Source organism: Phascolarctos cinereus, unplaced genomic scaffold (genome assembly GCF_003287225.1).
Source record: "Phascolarctos cinereus isolate Bilbo 61053 unplaced genomic scaffold, phaCin_HiC Scaffold_9;HRSCAF=440, whole genome shotgun sequence".
Lineage (NCBI taxonomy): Eukaryota > Metazoa > Chordata > Mammalia > Diprotodontia > Phascolarctidae > Phascolarctos > Phascolarctos cinereus.
In genome coordinates this window covers 137533430-137557599 of record NW_027556402.1, presented here as the reverse complement: position 1 = coordinate 137557599, position 24170 = coordinate 137533430, and positions in this window count along the sequence as shown.

Here is a 24170-nt window from a genome sequence, read left to right as displayed (position 1 = left end):
GAGTTAATAGCTTGATAAAGGAGGCACAAAAATACTGAAGAAAACAGCATCTTAAAATAACAGAATTGGCCTAATGATAAAAGAGGCAAAAAAAAAAATTGAAGAAAAGAGCTCCTTAAAAATCAGAATAGAGCAAGTAAAAAAGATATAAAAGCTCACTGAAGTAAATAATTCCTTAAAAATTAGAACTGTGGAAGTAGAAGCTAATGCCTCCATAAGATATGGGCATGGATATGTCAATTGTGTTGGAATGATCTTTTAAAAACAAAGGGGTGAAAAAGTGGGATGGACAGAGAGAAAGCCTGAGGGAGAGAAATAGTGGCAAAAATTTTCTTACATTAAGTAGGTACACAAGGAATAACTTTTATAGTGAAAGGGAAAATGGGAAGGGGTAGCAGGCAATGCTTGAACCTCACTCTCATCCAAATTGATTTAAAGAGGGAACACAACCCCCCCCACTTCCACCACCCCCAGCAAATACACACGTAGAGTTGGGCATAGATATCTATCTTACCCAATAGGGAAATAGGAGGAAAAAATATAAGAGATGATGGGGGGAGGGATTAAAGGAAGGTTGGATTAAGGGAGTTAGTGGTTAGAAACAAAATAGACTTTTGAGGAGGGACAAGATAAAAAGAGTGAGAGAACGGTAAACAGAAGAAAACAGAATGGAGATAAATTTATAGTTATTGAGTATAATTGAATGTGAATGCAATGAACTCACCCATAAAGCAGAAGAGGACAGAAAAATGGATTGGAAAACAAAATCCAGTAATAGGAGATTTACGAAAGACACATTAGAAACAGAAAGACACACATGGAGTTAAAATTAAGGGCTAGAACAGAATCTGTTATGCTTCAGCTAACATGTAAGAGGCAGAGATTACAATCATGATCTCAGACAAAGCAAAAGCAAAAAGAGACCTGTTAAGAAAAGATGAATGGTGCTGCTGATAGGAAGCATAGACAATGAAGTAACATAAAAAAAAAAATTAAGGGCAAATTTATCTCATAAAGTCCTCATTTCTCAAATATATACAAATCTGAGTCAAATTTATAAAGATGACAGCCGTTCCTCAATTGACAAATTATCAATAGATGTGAATAAGACATTTTCAGAAGAAACCAAAGCTATCTACAGTCATATGAAAATGCTCTAAGTTACTATAGATTAGAGAAATGCAAATCAGATAAACAGGTATCACCTCACAACCATCAGAAATGTCAAATACTTTGGGGGGCACATGAGGGAAAATAGGTAGACTAATACAGTATTGGTGAAGAACGATTTGGAATTCTACCCAAAGAACTGTAAAACTGTGCTATCATTTTACCCAGCAATATAACTTGTAGGTCTATACCCCAAAAAATCAAAGAAAAAGGAAAATAATGATATACACAAAACATTTATAGCAGTTCTTTTTGTGGCAGCAAAGAGTTAGAAATCAAGAGGATGATCATCAGTAGAGGAATGGCTGAAAAAGTTGTGACATATGATTGTGATGGAGTGCTTTCAAGCTGTAAGAAATGATGAGGGTGATGGTATCAGAAAACAGAACACAACAGAGTAACACTTGTATGAACTGAGGCAAAGTGAGGTGAAACGAACCCAGGAAATTATTGAGCACAGTAAAAGCCATGTTGTAATGATGATAAACATGAAAAACTTGACTATGCTTATCAATATAATGATGTGAGACAATTTCAAAGAGTCATGATATAAAAATGATACCCACCTTCAGAGACAGAACTGCTGAACTCTGAGTTCAAATTGGAAAAAATATTTTCTTCCTTTTTAGTTTTTTTTTTCATTTTTGATATGGCTAATATGGAAATATGTTTTTTCAGGATTTCACATGTATAATCGATATAATTTTGTTTGCCTTCTCAGTGAGTGGGGGAGGTATTGGAAGAAGGGAACGAGAGAATTTGGAACTCCAAATTTAAAAAAAGAAAGTAAAGTATGTTAAAAATAAGTAAGTAATTTTTTTTTAAAAAAGAAATCAATTACATACATATCTGGTGTAATAGAGAAAGCACTGGATTTGCAAACAAAAGATCTGTTTTCTAGATGTGGGTCTGCCATTCTTTAGTTGGTCAGTGCTTCTTCACAAATCCAAAGCTTTTTTAAGAATTTTATTGTCTTATTAGGCTTTAGTTGATAGTCTTCATGAAATGATGTAGCATCTGTATTTACATCTATAATGGCCAGTTGTCAACTACTGAGGAATTCTCTCTATACTTAGCTAGGTTGGTCCTCAGACAATGGCTTTAGAGACTTTGCTGGCCTGTATTGCAAAGTCCTTCCACGTTATTAGGACAGCTATTGTTTATACTCTACTTGGTAGGAATTGCTATTCTTTAAGCTGTATTCCACCAGTATAGTTTCCAAAAACCCGAGGTCAATCCCAGATAAGCTTCCCCTGGACAACTATCATTCAAAAGATTGAATACAACAAATGTTGATCAAGGGCTTGCTATGTGCAAAGCACCCTACTATGTACTGACTTCATGCCATAATGAGGCAATAGAGGAACACTTTAGTGGAGGATGGATGAGGACAACCTCCAAATGTTTCATGCAAAGAATAAATGAATAAATGAAATGTTAAGTGTAAGTTAGGTTTAATAGATTACTAATTAAAAAGAAAATCTTTTTCTTATATGATGCCAAATTTTAGGTCTGGAATGATGCCATTAACTTCATTTTTAGCATGTCTTATAAAATTTGAATTACTCTAAAATCCATCAAAAGATTTAGTCTGAAACATGATTTATGATAAGCTTGTCTTAAGTAGTTCACTAAAGCACCTAAGGTGAATAAAGCATAAACAAATAAAACACCCAATTTCTCCTTTAGGAGACTGTACCTAAGTGGACCAAGGGATCTTTTAAAATTAAATTTACAATGATTATGCATCCCTGAATTATGGGCATATAAACTTATCTGATATAATCTGTTCTCTAACTTGTTGTTGACATTCCATAGTATAGTAAAGCCTTATTGATTTGTATTCCATTATTTTTGAATTATGAAATTTCAACTGAAATCATGTTGAAGATTATCTTTCATTACCAAAGAAATGTAAATCAATGTAGTAAACAATAACTATGAAGGAATTCTTAGATTTTTAAAAAAGAATACTTCTTGTTAAGTACATTAGAAGCCCCTAATTATTTATAAGCAATCATTGTACCTATTAGAAGAGCACCATTTATGCATTAAGGCACAAGAATACATGTCTTGGAATACTCTATAAGCAGTTAGTGAAAATTATTCTATTCATTTAACGACAATAAAATTGAATTTCCATATAAACATTCCACTGTTCAACTTTTAAAAACAAATTCAGATTCAGGCCTTCTCCACAATTATTTCCAATCAGTGAAGTTTTCCTTCATCACTATTCTGAAGGCTAGACTTGTGATTTCTTAAGCATAAGGAATTCCTGGTATTGAAGATCTCTCTACTTATGTAGATCAGTAGCTCATCTACCTAGTATGCAGTGTACATTATTATCTTAGAGGGTTTCTAGATGCACCAAGAAACTCATGTGACTTGCCCAAAGTCACAAAAGATAACTTTCCCAATCACTCTGATTCCAAGTGGAATTCTTATCCATTTTACCACACTTAAAACATAATTTATTTTGAAAAGAAAATTATAGAAAAACAGAAAATTATATAAACTAATAAATCCAATTTCCTTTTAGCCAATTCACTATGTGTTGCTTTGGATGTATGGCCTTTAAAGCTGTTCTGTAGTCATGAGTTCCCTGAGACCAAACCTGGAATCTAGTACCCTATGTACACCACTAGCCACAATTCATTGAATACCTTTGTGCTCCAGGTTGTAACATGGAGAATAAAATACCTCACTGACTTCACTAAGTTAGTGTTCTCAGCTAAGATTCACAAACCATTTTGAAGATACAACATGGCAGCTGTTTGTTAAACACCAGTGTTATCTGGTGCTCTTATTCAAATGAAGTAAGAAATCTGAGATCTCTTATACATCTCAAATTTCAAATAGAAGTATCAAGTCTGCCCATCAGAAAACTTCATTTGCTTATCCTAAATTAAACAGATAATCTATGTATTTCATTGTAGACTAAAATTTCTCCTGTTTTTTTTTTTCTACTTAAGTGATAGTCCAATGCTTCATTAAGTCAACAAATATTTACTAAGTACTTACTTCATGCCAGGGACTTTGCTAATTGCCTGAGATAAAAAGAAATGTAAAGTCAGTACCCGCATTCAAGGACTGCCTTACATTCTGAAGAAGACACCATTAAATAATTAGGTACATACTAGAAATATAGAGAATGGATAGGAAGTAATTATAGAAGGAAAAGCACTAGTAGCAGGAAGAAAGGACTTAAGAAAAAGGTATAATCTGATGCAAGTCTAAAAGGAAGTCAGGGAAACTAATAGACAGAGGTGAGAAGGCAAAGTGTTCTAGGAAAAGAGGACAGATAGAACAAAAGCAAAGAGACGAGAGCCTCAATGCCATGTTAAAGTAACTTCAAGTAAGCCAATGTAGCAGTATCATAGAGTGAGTGGAGTGGTGTAAAATGTAAGAATAGAAAGGTAGGAGACCAGATTATGAAGAGGAGTCTGATCATCCATATGTCATCCCTCACTCTTGCCATGTGAACAGTACATCTTCTCTTTCTGTCATAAAATTCCTTGATAACATCTTTTACTTGTGTCCTTCTTCCAAGTTCTTCATTGATTTTATGTTGTAGCCTGCTCATACCCAACATGTGTCTTTGCCATCTGTGTGATGCTCATCTTAGTTATTCAAAGGCAATAGTTGTTCAGGTTTCACGATCATACAGTAGTACTGGTAAAAGTTTTATACTAAAAGGTGGGAAGATGGAAAGCTTAGAGTCAGTAAAGTACTTACAATTTCTCAAAAGCAATCTAATTAATTTTCCTCTTTTAACACACACACATATATACATATATATATTCATAAATATTCACACATAATACATACATACATATAAATATACATATGTACATACATATACATACACATACACACGTGTGTGTGTGTGTGTGTGTGTGTGTGTGTGTGTGTGTGTGTGTGTATGTACTCCCACATACATATACTGTTGGGTAAGCTCTATCAGTTGTCCATTTGGATTCATGTTAAAATCTGGACAATAGACGTTCTCTACTTATTTGGTCTTTTTGGTGTTGAAAGACAAGACATAAATCTTAGAGTACTTTGAGATGGTAAATATGTGGTCTATCATTCAATGTAGCTTGCAAAAGTCTGTTTATTTTCTACTAATACCCTTACTGAGGATGCTCTCAATTCATGCATAGATGATCTTAATAAATTACTATTTCTTTGGTATTGATAAGGTTTAAAATTTGGGTTATTGTTTTTTTACCCTGTATGCCTTTAGTATCTTTTTTTCCTCTTTCTTATACCTTGTACTTTAATCCCTCAATGCTCTTAAACTGCATCACATCCAGTATGGGACTTCCTCTCTATATGTAGATGCTTGATCCAATATGGCTGTTTCCCCTCATCTTTGTAATCTTTAGTGCTTTTTCTGTCTTCTCTTTATTTATCAGGATTATTATGTTAAGGTCCAAATGGACATTTCAATTATTCTTGATGAAAAACAAGTTGAAGTGCTGTTTTTATTTTTTTTCCACTCCTCAACCCCCTCATTTTCCTTCTTTTTGTCTTTACATTTTTTATCCTTGAATACCCTTTATGTAGTTGGGTTTTATACTTCATTGCTTCATTCTGATTTACAAGTAGATATTTCTTATAATCACTCATCATCATCCTTTATAAGTTTTACTAATAAGTTTATATTCTAACCTTGTGTTGCCTTTGACAGTCATCTCTCTCCATTTGGCAAGTAAATTACATGTTTACTGAATAAAGCACTCTCTGAGTTCCCTTAAACTATTTGTTGTAGTAAAGTTTCTGGATCAAAATATTAAAATTAGTGTTGATATTTCTGATGTGAATTTTAATTTTTTAAAATTTTTTCATTTTTCAATAGTTTAATTCAGGGTTAAATATTTTAATTGTATGATATAACTTTTTATTGTTATGATATTTATTGTTGCTTACTATAAATTCTGATGTGAGCTCTGATAATCCATTGTTTGACTGTACAAAGATAATTGACAAAGGGATAACTCTCATGTCAATAGTGAATCTTTTTCTATCTTTGAAATGTAGTGAGTTTCACCTTGTTATATTCTTTTAGTCAGTACCTGCTATGTCTGTTACTTAAGCAATGCGTTTTACTTTTTAAAGACTAAGTCTCCCTTTCTGACCCTGGATAAAGTTGTTCATGGACTTGATACCAGTATAGACTGTCACCAGAGGTTTGACCCCCTCCTTTTCCTACTTGGGTCTATTTGCCTCTGCATAGGCTACCTGATAATTGCCTCTATCTCCCATTCTCCAAGGCTTATAATATAAATGCTTAACCTAGTACAAGCATATGATCAGCTTAGCCCACTGACACTCAAAACTCTCAAGCTCAAGAGATCTTCCAACTTTGACTTCCCTAGTATTTAAGAATATAGGCATGCACCACCATGCCCCAATTCTTTTTTTTTTCTTAACATGTCTTAATTTTTTCATAGATACCATCAGAGCACATTGGGATCAAAATAATAGTAGAATCATAGATCTAGTAGTAGAAGAGACTTGAGATGGCATTTAATGCAATCCCTTCATTTTACATTTAAGGAAATTAAGGCCCAAGGGAATATTAATGATTTTCCCAAGTTTACACAGTTATCAACTAACAGAAGTGGAATTTGACCATAGAACTTCTGATGCTAGAGGCAGTGTCTGTCTATAGCACCACAACACCTTACATCTCTGATTAATTTTACCTTGCTTTGTTTTTTGGGCATCTTTCTTATGAAAATCTCTATTTAATTCTACTATTTAAAGGATATCTTTGTTCAGAGAGAAGGTTGGAGTCACCCAATATACGTACTGGAAATCATGTACATGAAAATCAGTTTTCCTAAGTACAATCGTATAATGAATGAATTATAACCCACTGTAACTTCCAACAAACACATGCACCCTTATAACCCACTGCTTAATTCTGACAAAAAGCATGTCTGAAATTGCCTATTTTACAAAAAAAAAATCCTTGATCTCTTTCCTTGGACCAAGAAGTCAATAGACTTCTACCCATTGGCTTTTGCATATAAACTACAATTGTCTTTGGGAGCTTAAGTAACCAGAACTTTTGGGTCAAACTGAACAGCAGGCATAATATGAGACCAATGATGGACTGGTTCAGCTTATAACAAAAATGTAACTACTATGATAATAACAACTTGACAGGAAGAAGTAGAAAAATTCTCCTACTAACTGATCCATCATCCCAGAAACCATCTCTCTTTATGATCCTCTTGAAATAAAGCACCATTAAAAACTTCAGTGTGGTTAACCTTTATGTGTTTAATGTAGTATAAGTTCCATTGCAATTTATTTTAATGCAGTAAATCTTGCAATGTGTTTCCTATTTGAAGTTCCAAAATACAAAAATGTTATTTATACTTTTTCATTTGAAAAAAAAAAACTCTTTCAAAAGCCTCTTGTCTCCAGTTCTCAGTGGAAAATAAACTTTTTCCACAGTGAATGAAACAATTTGGTCACCACAATAAATAATGACACATTCAGAAAATGTGTGACTTACTTGAACAGTTTTATTTTCCTTAATATGTTTCCATAAGCCTTTATCTTGGGCTATTTACACTCTATTAATGTTTATCATCCTCTGTGTGTGAAGTGGACTTCTTGTGAACTTTTGGGCTTGTTTTACATTTTTCATATAATGCAGTACTTCAGTTTTCCTAAATGTAATAAATACCAGCATATTAATTCTGTTCTAATTAACTTTCATTGATAAAACATATCTATTTACTGCTTCCATGTCAATGTATTTTGATATAACTTTGATGCTTTTTTAAAAAAATTGTTTAGAAATAATAAATAGAAAATAAGCCTCATGTATCTTCAAATGCTCAGCCAAGTTCCAAATCAGTCAACCTACCCTGAGGAATGAGGAGAATTAGATATGTGTTCTACTATTGATTTATAGATTCACCTGTTTATTAAAGAGGCATCTATTTTCATATGAGATACATTATTCATGCAAAATAAAAAAGACACCATCATATTGGTTATCATCTAATTAGGGAATCAGAACATAGAGACATGATGCACTTTGACAATCATTATTTTTTAAAATTCATTTATTTTTAGTTTTCAACATTCACTTCCACAACATTTTGAGTTCCAAATTTTCTCCCCATCTCATTCCTCCTCCCACCCCAAAATGGCATGCATTCTGAATACCCCTTCCCCTAATCTGCCCTCCCTTCTATCTCTGCCTCCCCCCCTTCTCTTATTCCCTTCCCCTTTAATTTTTCTGTAGGGCAGGATAGATTTCTATACCCCATTGCTTTTATATCTTATTCAGCATTTGCATGTGAAAACAATTTTTTTTTTAACATTTGTTTCTAAAACTTTGGGTTCCAAATTTTCTCCCTTTGTCCCTCCCCACCTACCCTTATTGAGAAAGCAAGCAATTTGATACAGGTTATGCATGTGTAGTCATGCAAAACACTTCCATAGTAGTCATGCTGTGGAAAACTAAGTACATTTCCCTTCATGCTATCCCACCCACTGTTTATTTTATTCTCTATTTTGACCTTTTCCCTCCTTAGAAGTGTTTGCTTCTGATTGCCCCCGTCCCCAATCTACCCTCCTCTCTTTCATCCCACTGCTCTCTTGTCCCCCCCCCATTTTCATGTGGGGAAACATAGATTTCCACACCCAATTGAGTGTGTATGTTATTCCTTCCATAAGCAAAATCCTATGAGAATAAGATTCACTCATTCCCTCTCACTTTCCCCTGTTTCTCCTCCACTGTAAAAGTCTTTCCTTGTCTGTTTAATGTCAGATAATTTACCCTATTTTACCTCTCCCTTCCTCCTTCTCCCAGTATAATCCCCTCTCACCCCTTAATTTTATTCTCCAGATATCACTTATTCATCTTCAATTCACCTTGTGCCATCTATCTATCTATCTATCTATCTATCTATCTATCTATCTATCCATACATAAATACATACATATATATAATTTTTTCCATCTAACTACTCTAATACTGACAAAAGTCTCAGGAGCTAAAATATCTTCTTTCCATGCAGGAATGTAAACTGCTCAACCGTAATAGTCCCTTATGATTTCTCTTTCCTGTTTACTTCTTCATGTTTCTCTTGAGTTTTATATTTGAAAGTCAAATTTTCTGTTCAGCTCTGGTCTTTTCATCAAGATTGCTTGAAAGTCCTCTATCCATTTTTCCACTGAAGGATTATACTCAGTTTTGCTGGGTAGGTGATTTTTGGCTGTAATCCTAACTCCTTTGCCCTCTGGAATATCATATTTCATGGCCTGCAGTCCCTTAATGTAGAAGCTGCTAAATCCTGTGTTATCCTGATTGTGTTTCCATAATACTTGAATTGTTTCTTTCTGGCTGCTAACAATATTTTATCCTTGACCTGAGAACTCTGGAATTTAGCTACAATATTCCTAGGAGTTTTCTTTTGGAGATCTCTTTCAGGAGGTGATCAGTGGATTCTTTTCATTTCTATTTCACCCTCAGGTTCTAGAATATCAGGGCAGTTTTCCTCGATAATTTCTTGAAAGATGATTTCTAGGCTCTTTTTGATCATGGCTTTCAGATAGTTCAATAATTTTTAAGTTATCTTTCCTGCATCTATTTTCCAGGTCTGTTGTTTTTCCAATGAGATTTTTCACATTGTCTTCTATTTTTTCATTCTTTTGGTTTTGTTTTACAATGTCTTGATTTCTCATAAAGACACTAGATTCCAATTGCTCCATTCTAATTTTTAAGGAAGTATTTTCTTCACTGAGCTTTTTGACTTCCTTTTCCATTTGGCCAATTCTGCTTTTTAAGGCATTCTTCTCCTCACTGGCTTTTTGGACCTCTTTTGCCATTTGGGTTGGGGTATTTTATAAGGCGTTATTTTCTTCAGTACTTTTTTTGGGTCTCCTTTAGCAAGCTGTTTACTAGTTTTTCATGATTTTCTTCATCACTTTCATTTCTCTTCCCAGTTATTCCTCTACTTCTCTTACTTCTCAAAATCCCTTTTGAGCTCTTCCATGGCCTGGCACTGATTCATATTTTTCTTGGAGGCTTTGGATGTATGAGCTTTGACTTTGTTGTCTTCTATTTGTATGTTTTGATCTTCTTTGTTATCAAAGAAAGATTCTATGGTCTGACTTTATTTTGCGCCTTTGTTTGCTCTTGATCTCAGACAATTACTTGAGTTATAAACCCTTTTTTAAGTTAGAAGTCTGCTTCCAATGTGGAGAATGTACTGTCCCAAGTTTCAAGAGTTTTGTGCAGCTGTTTTCGGAGATAGTTCTAGGGACCTATAAATTTTCAGATCTTCCAAGGTGGTATGATCAAGGGTGAGGTGTTTACTCCTTTCCTGGCCTTTGCTCTGGTCTATGAGTGACCACAAGCACTTTTTCCTGCCTTGGAACTGGGAGAAGGATTCTCTCTTTACTACCACTACAAGCTCCACCACAACAGTGCTCCTCCTTGCCCCAGGATTGCCACCTGGCACAGGCAAAACAAGAGAATCCTGACTCAGCACCAGCAAAAGATCTGTGCAATCCCCCTCTCATCAGCCACTTGCTTCCCCCTAAATCTGTGGACCAAAAGCTCTGGAAGCAGCCCCTGCCCTGTGGCTGTGGATGGGGGCTGGGACTGGGTCTGGGACCAGGCTTCTCCCTCACTGCAGTCACAGACTTTTCCTACTGACCTTCTAAGTTGTCTGTGGCATTTGTGAGTTGAGAAGTATGGAAACCACCACAGCTGATCATGATTCAGTCCTAGGAGGGCTGCTTCAGGATCGCTGAGGCCTGTTTTGCCTGTGCACCCATGCCAAACTGTTACTCTCCCAGCCAGGTGCAATAGACTTTTCTAATCATCCAGGTTGTCTTGCGGAATTTTTTTAGAGCCATTTCTTGTACTGGTATTTGGAGGGGTTTGGGGAAGACCTCAAGCAAGCTACTGCTTTCACTCCACCATCTTGGCTCAGCCCCCAACAATTATAAAGTTAAGTATGATCAAATACAAAATATTTCAAATGTTAAGAAACTACAGTTTCATTGTTGTGGTTACTCCCTCAACCAATGAAGGTTGCAATTTGTACACAATTTAGTAGAGAATCTGCTAGTATCACTTTGGCCAAGAAAGTTATCAATATGTGATTCATCTGACAGTAAGCAAGTTTGAACTAAACTAGGCTGGTCTTGAGATAACGAACATAATAGTATTTCAATCCTTATCATTCTACCTTGATAGAAACTTCTAGGTCTTGTGTTCTACTGGTATAATATTCAAGAACCCAAGGTAACCACCATACTTCAACAAGATTTTGTAGTATGATTTTGGTAGGAGAGGTATAAGATGAAAGGATAAGGACAATATGCAGATGAACCAAAAGGATGTGTAATAGAGGATCATCAGCGAAGCGCAGGATTAGTCCCAGGAGGAAATGCAATTTAATTTGGGTATTGAAGGAATTAATAGAAATGGAATGCTGTATAGAAGACAAGAACTGGCAACACCTATGCAAAACAGGGAATGGATTGGTTTGGTTGAAGCAGACAGACGATTCTAGGAAAATGTAGGAAATAAATTTGGAAGGGAGGGAGTGACATCAGCCAAAAGATGGTGGATTAGATATTTTCTCTGATTCTCATGACCTCTTAAACCTCTCCAAAACAGATATTATATAGCAAAGATAAAGTAACTATCTACATTGTCTAGGAAATACAGAATCTAAATGAAGCCTTGAAAAAACACCTCATGAACCTACATACTCACTAACTCTGATTTTACTTGGCATCCCCCTCTTATCTTCCATTCTACCAGCAAAGAGGGCATACTAACAGACCCAAGGACACAACACAAACTTACTTCAAAACCTACTCCTAGGTACCAGTTGCCATATTTGGTAGTGGTGGGGGCAATCATTTTTCCATTGCCAAAGAGGCCCCTTCTCTAGACTGTAGAAGTTTGCTTAAACCTTGATAATTAGGTTTGCCATGACCCTTCATCAGCAAAATCCTTCCAAAGGCTGCAATGTGGCACAGTGGAAACTTCTGAACTATTGGTGCCAGGAAAATCAGGCCCTGAACTGCCAATTCCAGGCCAGAGAACTGAGGAACCAGAAGAGTGGGACTAGTCACCAGGACAGGTGACATATGTGGAGCTATGAAGCACTCCACCCAGTCATAGGGAAAGAGCACTGCAACCAGCTGGGGCCTGTTCTGAGCATCCAAAAATCCTTTAGGTTTGAGACCTAGTCTGGTTAACCTTGAACTATACAATGTTGAAGAAAGCTGAAGTGCTTGAAGATCTAGTCCCCAAGGAAACCGGAGTGTAGAGGGGCAAGAAGTGAATGATAAGGAAAATAAGGAGGGCAGGGATGACTGAAAATATCAAATATTTCACTAAAAAATAAAACTTAGACCATGACCATAAGGGAATCAATCAACACGAAAACAATAATAATATCAGGAAATATAGCCTCCAGCTCTATTAAGCAATTTCAGGCATCTATGAATAAATGCTGCCAAGAAAAGGAAAATGATACAATATTTGATGAGAAAGAGGATCCTGTGGAATTTGAGAAGAACATGGAATCATGACAGACTATTCTTGAATGGTTCGTTCGTTTATTATTTATTTTACCACATGTAACCATGTGGTAATGTGTAAATACATGTAAAACAAATTTTAACATTCATTTTATTTTTAAATTTTGAGTTCCTTATTCTCTGACTCCTTCTCTATTTTCCTTTCTCTATTTATTTAGAAGGCAAGCAATTTGATATATGTTATACATTTGCAAGCATGCAAAACATATTTCATGTTAGTTATGTTGTGAAAGAAAACACAGGACCCCCCCCAAAAAAAAAAGAAACTTGAAAATGAAGAAAGTAGAGAAAAAGTCTGCTTCCATCTTCATTCAAACTCCATTGGTTCTTTCTCTGAAGATAAATAGCATTTTTCATTGTAAGTCCTTCAGAATTGTCTTGGATTACTGTATTGCTGAGAACAGCTAAGTCATTCACAATTGATCATTGCACAATATTACTGTTACAGAGTAAAATGTTCTCCTGGTTCTGTCCATTTCACTTTGCATCAGTTCATGTAAGCCTTTCCTATTCTCATGAAAGCAGGGTTCACTCTCTCCCCAATACCTCTCTCATCTTCACCTCAACCTCTTTAGGTACTTTTTTAGGTTAGACAATTTACTGCATTGTACTTCTGCTTTTTACCTTCTCCAAGTAGATTCCTTTCTCACCTCTTAATTTTGTTTTTTACATAATCATCTCATCATATTCAACTCACATCTATGCCCTCTGTTTGTGTATACACCTTCTAAATTCCCTAGTAATGAGAAAATTTTGGGGAGTTACAAGTATCATTTTCCCATGTATGAATGTAAATAGCCTAACATTGTTGAAACCCTTAATATTTTTCTTTCCTGTTTACCTTTTTATGCTTCTCTTGAGTTTTGTTTTTCAAAATTTCTATTCAGCTCTGAATTTTTTCATCAGGAATGTTTGAAAATCATTCATTTCATTGAATGACCATTTTTCTCCCTGAAGGATTGTACTTGGTTTTTCAGGGTAGGTGATTCTTCATTCCTATCCTACCTCCTTTACCTTCCAGAATGTCATATTCTAAGGCCTCAGATCCTTTAATGTATAAACTACTAAATGTTGTTTTATTCTGACTTTGACTCCATGGTATTTGAATTGTTTCTTTCTGGCTGCTTGCAACATTTGCTCCTTGACCTGGGAGCTCTGGAAATTGGTTATAATATTACTGGGAGTTTTCATTTGGGGATTTCTTTCAGAAAGTGTTTGATGAATTCTTTCAATTCCTATTTTACCTTCTGACTCTAGAATATAAAGGCAGTTTTCCTTGATAATTTCTTGAAAAAATGAGATCTAGGCTCATTTGTTTTGATCATGGCTTTCAGACAATCCAATAATTTTAAAATTATCTTTCCTGGATCTATTTTCCAATCAGTTGTTTTTCTAATAAGATAGTTCACACTTTCTTGTATTATTTTTCTTCTTGTTTTATTATTTCTTGATGTCTCATAGAGTCATTAACTTCCATTTCCCCAATTCTAATTTTTAAGGAGTTCTTTTCTTCAATGAGCTTTTGTAATTCTTTTTTAATTTGGCCAATTCTGCTTTTTTTTTTTAAAGGAGTTCTTCTCTTTGTGAAATTTTGTATAACTTTTTTTCTATTTGGCCAATTCTGCTTTTCAAGACCTCCTTCTCATTGAAGTTTTGACCTCTTTGTGCCATTTGGCCTGTTCTGTTTATTAAGGAGTTATTTTTGTTAGTATTGTGTGTATGTGCCTCCTTTATCAAGCTATTGACCCTTTTTTCATGATTTTCTTGCACTGCTCTCATGTTTCTTCCCAATTTTTCCTCTACCTCTCTTATGTGATTTTTAAAATCCTTTTAAGCTCTCCCTTGGCCTAAGACCCAATCATATCTTTTTTTCCTTTAAGACTTTAGATGTAGCAGTTTTCACTTTATTCTCTCCTTCTTAGTGTGTGTTTTGATCTTCCTTGTCACCACAGTAACTTTCTATAGTCAGATTTTTTTCTGCTCTTTGCTTATTTTTCTAGCCTATTTCTTGAAATTTAACTCTATGCTCAAGTTGGGCTCTGCTGCCAAGGTGGAGGGTGCAGTTTTCCAAGTTTCAGTTTTTTGCAACTGTTTTCAGAACTAGTTCTGGGATTCTGTAAGCTTTCAGTTCTTCAGACTGCAACTCACATCCATGTATTGGCAATACAAATGAATCCTGGTGTCAGCAAAGGGACCCTTCTAACCTCCTTCTGACCAGTTATCTGACCCCCTTACTATCTATGGGCTGAGAACTCCAGAAGCAGCCACTGCTGCTTCTGATTCAGTCACTCCCAAGATCTGCTCCTGGTTTGCTGGGCCTGGGTCTCCACTGGCTGGGAAAATAGTTTTACCTCATCCTTTTGTGGGTTTTGCCTCTCCAGAATTTGTTTTGTTATACTATTTTAAAGCTATCTGGAGGGGAAGTTGGGAGACCTCAGGCAAGACTTCACCTTTTCTCTGTCATTGTGGTTCATCCCCCTTCTTGGAGTGGTCTAAAAGAGAAATAAGAATTATTTGCATGGTTCCTCCCATTAGTTCTAATTCTTCTTTACATCATGACTAATGTGGCAAATGTGTTTAATATGGATGTAGTAGAGCCTACATCAGATTGCATTCCATCTTGGTGAGGGAGGTGGAGAGGGAAGGAGAGAAAATTTAAGACTCAAAATCTTATGGGAGTGAATGCTGAAAACTAAAAATAAATATATTTTTTTTAAAAAAAGGAAATGAGAATTATGTGGTCAGGATTTATGTCCTGCACATCAATAATAATGAAGAGAAGAGAAAAAAACTTGAATGTGCAATAAAAAACCTCCTCCCTCAAAAAAAATTAGAGAATAACTAATTACGAATGTAAATACACAGAAATTAAGGACAATCTAGAAGAAGAAAAGAAAAAAAATAACATTATAAGAAAATATTCTCACTATGCAAGAAAAACATACTCAACTCAAAGATAGGATTCATAGAAACAATCTAAGATTTGTAGGTCTCCCGGAATATCATGACATGACAAAAATCTTAGTACCATAAGGAAGGAAGTAATAGAAGAGAACTGCTCATAGCTCAATATAGAAAATTAAATCTCTATTGAGAGAATTCACAAATCACTTCCATAAAACAAACAAAATAGACAACAGCTAGGATGTAAAATCCAAGACATATAATGATTAAACTAAAGATTTCAATTTAGAAGAAAAAGGCTTTACAACCCATCAGGAGAAAGACATTCCAATATAAAGGAAAAGGCATTCAAATAACACAAGATTATTCTGTAGCCACTAGAAAGGGTAGGAAGGAATGGAAAAAGGTGTTTCACAAAACAATCAAGCTCAGGATGCAGCCCAGGATGACCTATCCTGCAAATCTGAGCTTAACCATAAAGGAGAAAAAATGGACATTTAATAATACAGAAAAATTTTCAATCTTTTTAGAAGGTAAACCAGAATTAAAATATATTATTTGCTTCTTGAACAACTCAAACAGACATGCAGGAGTGAATGAAAGATAAGTGTATCAGGCAACAAAGTGACTACAGAAAGAACAATAAAAGACCTCTTTCTAAATGTATGCAGGGAGGCAAAGTGAAAGTAAAAATTTGGTAAAAGTAACAGTAAAGGGGTAGAAATAGAGTCTTATGGGCAGAACCCAGAAATACCTTGCCTATAGGTGACTGTTTCTTTTGTGGGACTATTTTACAACATAGAAGGGTATGCAAAAGGGGGAGAGCAGAGCAAGCAATAAAGAGAATAAATGATGTGCCAGGGTCAAATCAAGGGGTATTAATGAGGGTAAGGTAACCTTTATAGCTTCAGAAAGAGAAGACTATACAGGGGATTAAGTGAGGAAGAAAGGGAAAGTTTAAAAAGGAAAGGGGAAGGAAGAGGACACTACTTCAGAGGTGAGAGGGAGTTTCATTGATGAATGTTCCTATTATAAAGAGAGATGATCTGTGAAGAGAGATGAGCCTTGTATATTGGACGAAACTTGGGGATTTGGTGCTTGAAAAGTCTCCTTTTCCTGGAATGGTTGGGGGTTGGAATTCTTGGGACTAATTGGCAACTAAAGGAATAGAAGAATGAGGATATAGGGAAGAGATTTTCAGGCAAATTAATTTTTAAAAAAGTTCAATAAGAGAGGGTAGGTGAGTGATTGGCTGCATTATCAGTGACATGGTTGGGAATGGCTCTATCATAGGGCAGTGTCTTCTTTGAAAACCTCAATAATTGGCATTGTTCTGGGAAAAAATGAAAAAAAAAAGTGGGATTCATGGGTCAAGCCCTACAAAGCAGTATAGGTTCCCTAAAAGGAAGAGCCTAGATTGGATAACTTGGAAACTTTGACTGTATGAAGAATGCATAGAAAAAGGTAGGAACCAAACAATTGTAGGGGATATAAAATAGAGAGCAAGGATCTGCAGTAAAAAGAAAGATAAGATAGATAAAGAGGGACAGAAAGAAAAGTCCTTTTTGTAAAAGAAGCAAAAATGAAATGAAAAAACTAAGTAACAAGATTAGCTGAATGGGAGAATGAAAAGAAAAGACGTAAAGGGAAAAGAGCCATTGTAAACAGGGCCACCTTAACAAAAAACTAAAGTAAAGTGACTGAAGGAGTATAATACTGTGTCTATAGCAGAAAAGGGAACTTGAAACTGAAAGGCTTTTGTACAGACAATATTAATGTTTCTAGGATAAGAAGGAAAGTAGTCAAACATAAAAAAAAATTTGTATCAAATTATTCTGACAAGGCTTTGTTATCCAAATTAAACATATATATATATATATATATATATATATATATATATATATATATATATATATATATATATATATATATATATATATATTTACACATATATGTGTATATATATGCATATATATATATATGTACATACATATATACATACACACACATATGTGTGTGTATACCTCTCTGTCTGTCTCTGACTCTCCATCTCTCCATCTCTCTCTCTCTCTCTCTCTCTCTCTCTCTCTCTCTCTCTCTCTCTCTGTCTCTCTGATAGCCATTACTCAATAGAGAAATGGTGAAAGGATGTGAACACAGTTCTTAAAAGAACTGAAAAGCATCACAACATGAAAAATTGCTCCAAAAAACTAATAATGAGAGAAATATAAATTAACTAAACCTTGAGGTTTTACCTCACACCTTGTAAATTAGCAAAAGTGACCAAAAATATCAACAGTAAAGGTAATGGGGGGGGGCATTGGGGAAAGACATGTTCACTGATAGAACATCTGTATATCTGTGAAATGGTAAAATTTTGAATTATGCAAATTAAATTACTAAAATGTTCATACCCTTTGAAGCAGAGACTTTATTACTGAGCTTATACCACTAAGGAATCCATTGATAAGCAAAATGTCTCCAAAACTCCCAAATATTTGTAACACAATGTTTTGTGATTGCTAAAAATTGGAAACAAAGTAAATGTCCATCAACTGGAAAAAGGCTAAACAAATGGTGACATGTAAATATAGTGGAATATTACTATGTAATGAGAAATGATGTGTGTGATGAATACATAGAATCATGGAAAGAGAGGTATGAAATAATACAGAGTGAAATAGTCAAGAAAATGATATATCCGTTTTACAAATTACAACAATGTAAATGGAAAAAGCAACACAAAAAATCAAAAGTAAGTGTAAAAAAATTATAAAAATCAAGTAGAACTCCAATAAACAGATATGAAAATACACCCTAAACCTACCACATTATGGAGTGGTAGATCCATAGGTGGACCCACTCAGTCCAACTGTTTTTTGGACTTTTTTAATGTATTAACCAGTTGTGCCCCCCAACCCACCTTTTTCCTCTCCAAAAAATAGCATTTGTCATATGTGATGGCTCTCCAAGAGATGGAGGGGGAGGGATATATGTGCTACTATGGTGATATGAGATAAAATGTCAATAAAATCTTATTTTAAAAAAATTAAATGAAGAAAGGAAGGGAACAGTTTATGGAAGGTCTTGAGAATTAGGTTAGGTTAACTATTATAGGGAATAGTATGTTTAAATAATGTGTTTACACTAGCTTAATCTAAGAATAATATGATGGATTGGGGTGGAAATTCTAATCAACCAATATGTATTGCTGGGCAGTGAGTTGTAGTAGATAGTCATAAAGAACTACCTCAAATTCTTCCTCTGATACACACTGACTGATCCCTGCATAATTCACTTAACCTCTCAGGGCTCTAGGTAATTTCCTAGAAAGTTCTGACCTGTATTGATAGGGGGAGTTTCCTAATTTAAGAGTTGCCTACACCAATTAAATCATAAGTCCATCCCTGAAGTTTAAGCACTTTCCTTAGGTAGAACATAACAGCAGTAACTGGGCTTATGAAGATGGAATTAAGTATAGCCTTTGACCTTAAAGAGTTTGTGGTCTAACCAGGAAGCTGAGTAAAATGGATTAAATGATAGATTTCTATTTAAGAGACCTGAAATTGATTGCTAGATTAAGCATGTGTTAAGTTTGTTGTACTGGATACAACTTCCAGTTTTCACCAGCTGTTGAGGATGTTGTGTTCTTAAATCTTTCAGGTTGCAAGAAGTCCTGGAAGATTTTAGCCTCAATCTTAGCTCACTGGCATAGATGAAGCATAGAAAAGAACAAGACATTTTTTGCTCCAGAAAAACAAAACAAAACAACTTGTTTATTTATTGAGAACTTTGAGAATATTGGCTGTAAGGGAGTTTTTAACTTAGTAAATACTTGCTCATCTAACACAAATCAAACTAACAAGCATATGGTCCTTAGATCATCCTGGTAATCCTTAAGTTAACATATATCATCAATGAATTTTTAATTGTAAAACAATAGCAACAACAACCGCTATTAGCAATAATACTAAAAAAGATAAAGAACACAATTATTTCTATGAAGAAAACAGCCCTGAATTTTCTCTCTTAGGTCTAGCAGGCCTATGAAGACTGAAGAAAGATTTCTCAACCTCTAGCACAGGGTGAAGGAAATGAAAGAAAGGGACAGGGGAAAAAGAAAAGAAAGCAGCACCAGGTTTCTGTTTCTTGGCTTAGATCTAGACAGAAAACTCAGGTCAGTAAAAAAGGCCAGGAGGGATACCCAAAATTTACCTGGGCCACCAGAATGACAGAGGGGAGAAAAATATAAGAGCAGAGTGATCAGGCATGTTTTCCTTCATCAGTACAGTTCTGTCAGAAACAGAGAAGGATAGAATGGATGGTCAATGGCCAGAACTCCAGAAGAACTACTTAATTTTCATAAAACTAAGTCCCTTATTCATTCAGAGATCTGCTCGGCACTACACTTCTTAAGGTTATGCAATGCTTATGCTTATTTGAAAATTGAAAGGTATTCATTGTAGATATAATGCAGAAAAGGAAAACAAAGGTGGGTATACTTTGTGAAAATCCATGTTTGTATGAAAGTGATAGCCATCATCTTAGCAACCATATTTTCACAATGAGAGGAAATGAACATACTCATAAGCATCCTTGGTTTAACCTCCCTAGGCTTCAGATTCCTCATCTGTAAAATGAAGGGGCTGAACTAGATTAGAGGTCAGCAAACTATAGCTCAGAGGGCCAAATTTAGCCAGCCTCTGTTTTTATTTGACCCTCAAGCAGGGCCTCCTAAAACATACTTAAAAAAAAAAATCAGAAACATTCTGAGCTCACAGTACAAAAATCATTTGGGTTAGCTATTCCTCCTATCTTTTGTCTCCTGAAAATGTGATAAGAATGCTATCTATGATATTCTATTTTTTTTTTCTGTCATTGTTAAAAATGTTTACCAGAACAGAGCCAGGCACAGATTGTTGTGACACTCCACTGGAGACTTTATTCCAAGTTGACAGCAAATCATTAATGAATGATTGTTGTGAGAAATGCTATATACCTAGTCATGAAGCCATCTAATTGTTCTATGATCTCACCATCATTTCCATAAGAATAGCACATAATATTTTAAAATATATTTTTCTAAAATCAAAGCAACATATGTATGACATTCCCCTATTCTGCCAATTTAATGATACTGAGGACAGCTAAGTGGAAGAGTGCTGGGCCTGAAATCAGGAAGACTCATCTTCTTGAGTTCAAATCTGGCATCAGACACTGCCTAACTGTATGACTCTGGGCAAGTCACTTAGCCCTGTTTGCTTTAGTTCCTCATTTGTAAAATGATCTGGAGAAGGAAATGGCAAACCTCTACAGTGTCTTTGCCAAGAAAATCCCAATGGTGTCATGAAGAGTCAGCCACAGCTGAAATGTCTGAATAACACCACAAAAATAGCAACAAAAATAATATTATAAAAAGAAATACAACTTATCTCTCATGGCTCATTCTTGTTAAAATCAGATTTTTCTTTATAATCTTAGCTTCCTTACCTAGGTGCCCACTAAAACATATCTGTAGTAACACATTATAGAATTCTCATAGTAATTGAAGCCAAACACTAGCCTATAATATAAAGATTCTAGTTTCTTCTCTTTCATAAAAATCAGAACTTCTGTAATTCTATGATATCTCCCTCATTTTAGACATTTTAGATATTACAAACACTGGTTCCAGAATCACATCTAACAGCTTTTTATTCCTTCTCAGTATCAAAGAATATACTTCATCTGTTACAAGTGACTCAGATCGTCTTTAGTAGCCTGGCACTTAAGGATTATTGGAGAAAGTATCTCTTTCTGAGAAAAAAAGGTGAACAAGGCCAGAATTAGAATATAAGAAAGTATAAACCAGGCCCTGATTAGGAACCTATGTTTGCTGGACTATCAAAATCAAAGAGGCTAACATAAATGAGAAGCCATAGGCAGGAATAGAGACACATTCCACAAGTTGATATCATATCAGGGGGTAGGATACAGGAAGTGTTGATAAATTGACTATTTGACTCTACATGTTCTCTCTGTTTGGGCATGTTGTAGTAGCTGTACATCTTCCTCATCTCACATTAGACTGATCACAACATTTAACCCTCCTGACTCAGTCACATTGGGTCAAACTGTGGACTTAAACAATCATGAGACCATTGGAGGCACAATGAAATTTCTTACAGATCTCACCAAGCTGGAAAGGCTTTCAATATGGGTCTAGTAATACAATATATATTTTACTATACAAGGATTGGACTGGCTAAGATAAGGGAATATCATCCATCTACAGGTTGGCCCCATGGTAATTATTTTCTAATCACTTACACACACACACACACACACACACACACACACACACACACACACACCCCACACACAAAATCAGTTCACTGATTCCAATTCTCTAATTTTACTGATGAAGCAACTAATGCTCAGAGAGCAAGTGACTTATGGCAGAGCAGAAATTTGAACCCATATCTTCTCACTTCAGATCTAATTCTTGTCCCTGTTCCATGCCACCAAGCTTAAGACGTACAATTGTTTGTTCTCAAGACATGGTATAATAAATATAGACAGAAAAGAACAAAGAATCAAAGATTAATTAAATGTATCACTATTGGCATTAGTGTCATTAGACTGGTTTGTACCTCTGAAAGAAGAGATAATGATGGAAGAAAAATGTCATATGTGACCTACCTCTCATGGAACCATTCGCAAGGCAATATCCTTAGTAAGATTTATGTTTCTTTTAAAATGGGAATTACTCACATGCTAAAATCATATTTCAACAATGCTTTTGATTTTTATACATCTAGTCTGAAGCAAGGGATTTCTTTTGCTTTTGTTTGTTTGTTTGTTTTTTCATAGGCACATATGTAGAAAGATAATGTGCCAAAGTAGACTACTGGACTTAAAATCGGGAAGGCCTGGAGTCAGATCCTGACCCTTACCCTCATGAGCTATGTGAGTATGGGCAAGTGACTAAATGTATTTGAGTATCATTGTCCTCATCTGAAAAAGAAGAATAATTATGTCTATAGTTAGTACTTTATTGTATTGTATATTTCAAATAAAATAATGAAAGTAAAACACTTTGCAAACTTTTAAGCAACATGTAGATACCAGCTATTATTATGCATGAATAATTTGAAAAGCCAAGGATTTGGAAAATTATTGATCTTCTGTGACCTTTGAAACTAATAGTCATTGGAGGTCCTAAAAAATGGCTGTAATTCAAGAGTTGCTGGGAAAAACAGAAACTGCTGCCTGATCAGAGCACTGGGTAGAGAACAATGGACAGAATAATGCTGGCTTTTCTAAAATGTTCAATGAAAATTGTCTAATTGATCTTGGTTGCCTTGGATATGATAGATTGGATGTCCATAAAGCTCAGGAGAACTCTCTGGTCAGCACATAAAAATTCAGATGTCTCCATGATAAATGAAGTTAAATATTCCCAGAAAGGAGACACTTGGGGTGTAAGATTAACACTAAAGAATACCTTCAAAAATATAAAAAGACCATGTGGAGATCTTAAATAACCTAACCACAGAAAAGGAAATAGAAATGACTGCAAAGGAACCACCAAAGTGGATATTTGGATTACTCCTGATAGTGATGGATTCACAGGATAATTTTATCAAACTCCAAATAATAATAATACTATTATTACAAATGCTACTATTGCCGCTAAATATTCTCAAAAATTGACAAAGTATGTTACCAGATTTAGGTTATGAGACAAATATAATTCTAATACCTAATCTAGGGAAGAATAAAGCAAAGTAGATCTGAAAACCAGTATCACTTAAGAATATTGATTCAAAAATTTTAAATAGCATCTAATCAAATGGACCTCAGCAATTCTTCTAAGAAATAATTTATCACATACAAGTTGGATTTATAGTGGGGATAAAAGGATGGTTCAAAAGAAGGAAAACAATGAAATTTGTTAATCCAAACAAAATAAGCAATCTAATTTACAGATGCTTATTTTAATACATGTAATTTCATATATTTTCACAAAGCACAACATTCATACTAGAAAAAGAAGCAAACAAAAAGCCCTGCAAAATTTATTCATCTAGGGACCATTTTAATATAAATAATTAGTCCATGTAAAGTGAAAAGGCTGCATTATATGCAATGGGGTTGTACTAGAATGTTTCCTAGACAAAGTAACCAGGAGTAAAACAAGGTTATTCCCTCTCCCCACTTTTATATAATATACCTCTGGAAATGCTAACAATAGCATTAAAAGAAAAAAAAATAAAAATGGAAAGATAGGTAAAGAGAAGATAAAACTATTTGTTTGCTTTTAATAGTTTATTTAAATAATTCTAGGAAGTCAGAAAAGATGGTAACAGAAACAATTAATAGCTCCATCAAAGTTGCAGGCCAGGAAAAAAGCAAACCTCTTAACTTCCAAAAAATTTGAAGCAAGATTTCTAAATAACAATAAAAAATCTAAGAGACAGTAGTAGAAGGGTGAATTTCATTCCATATAA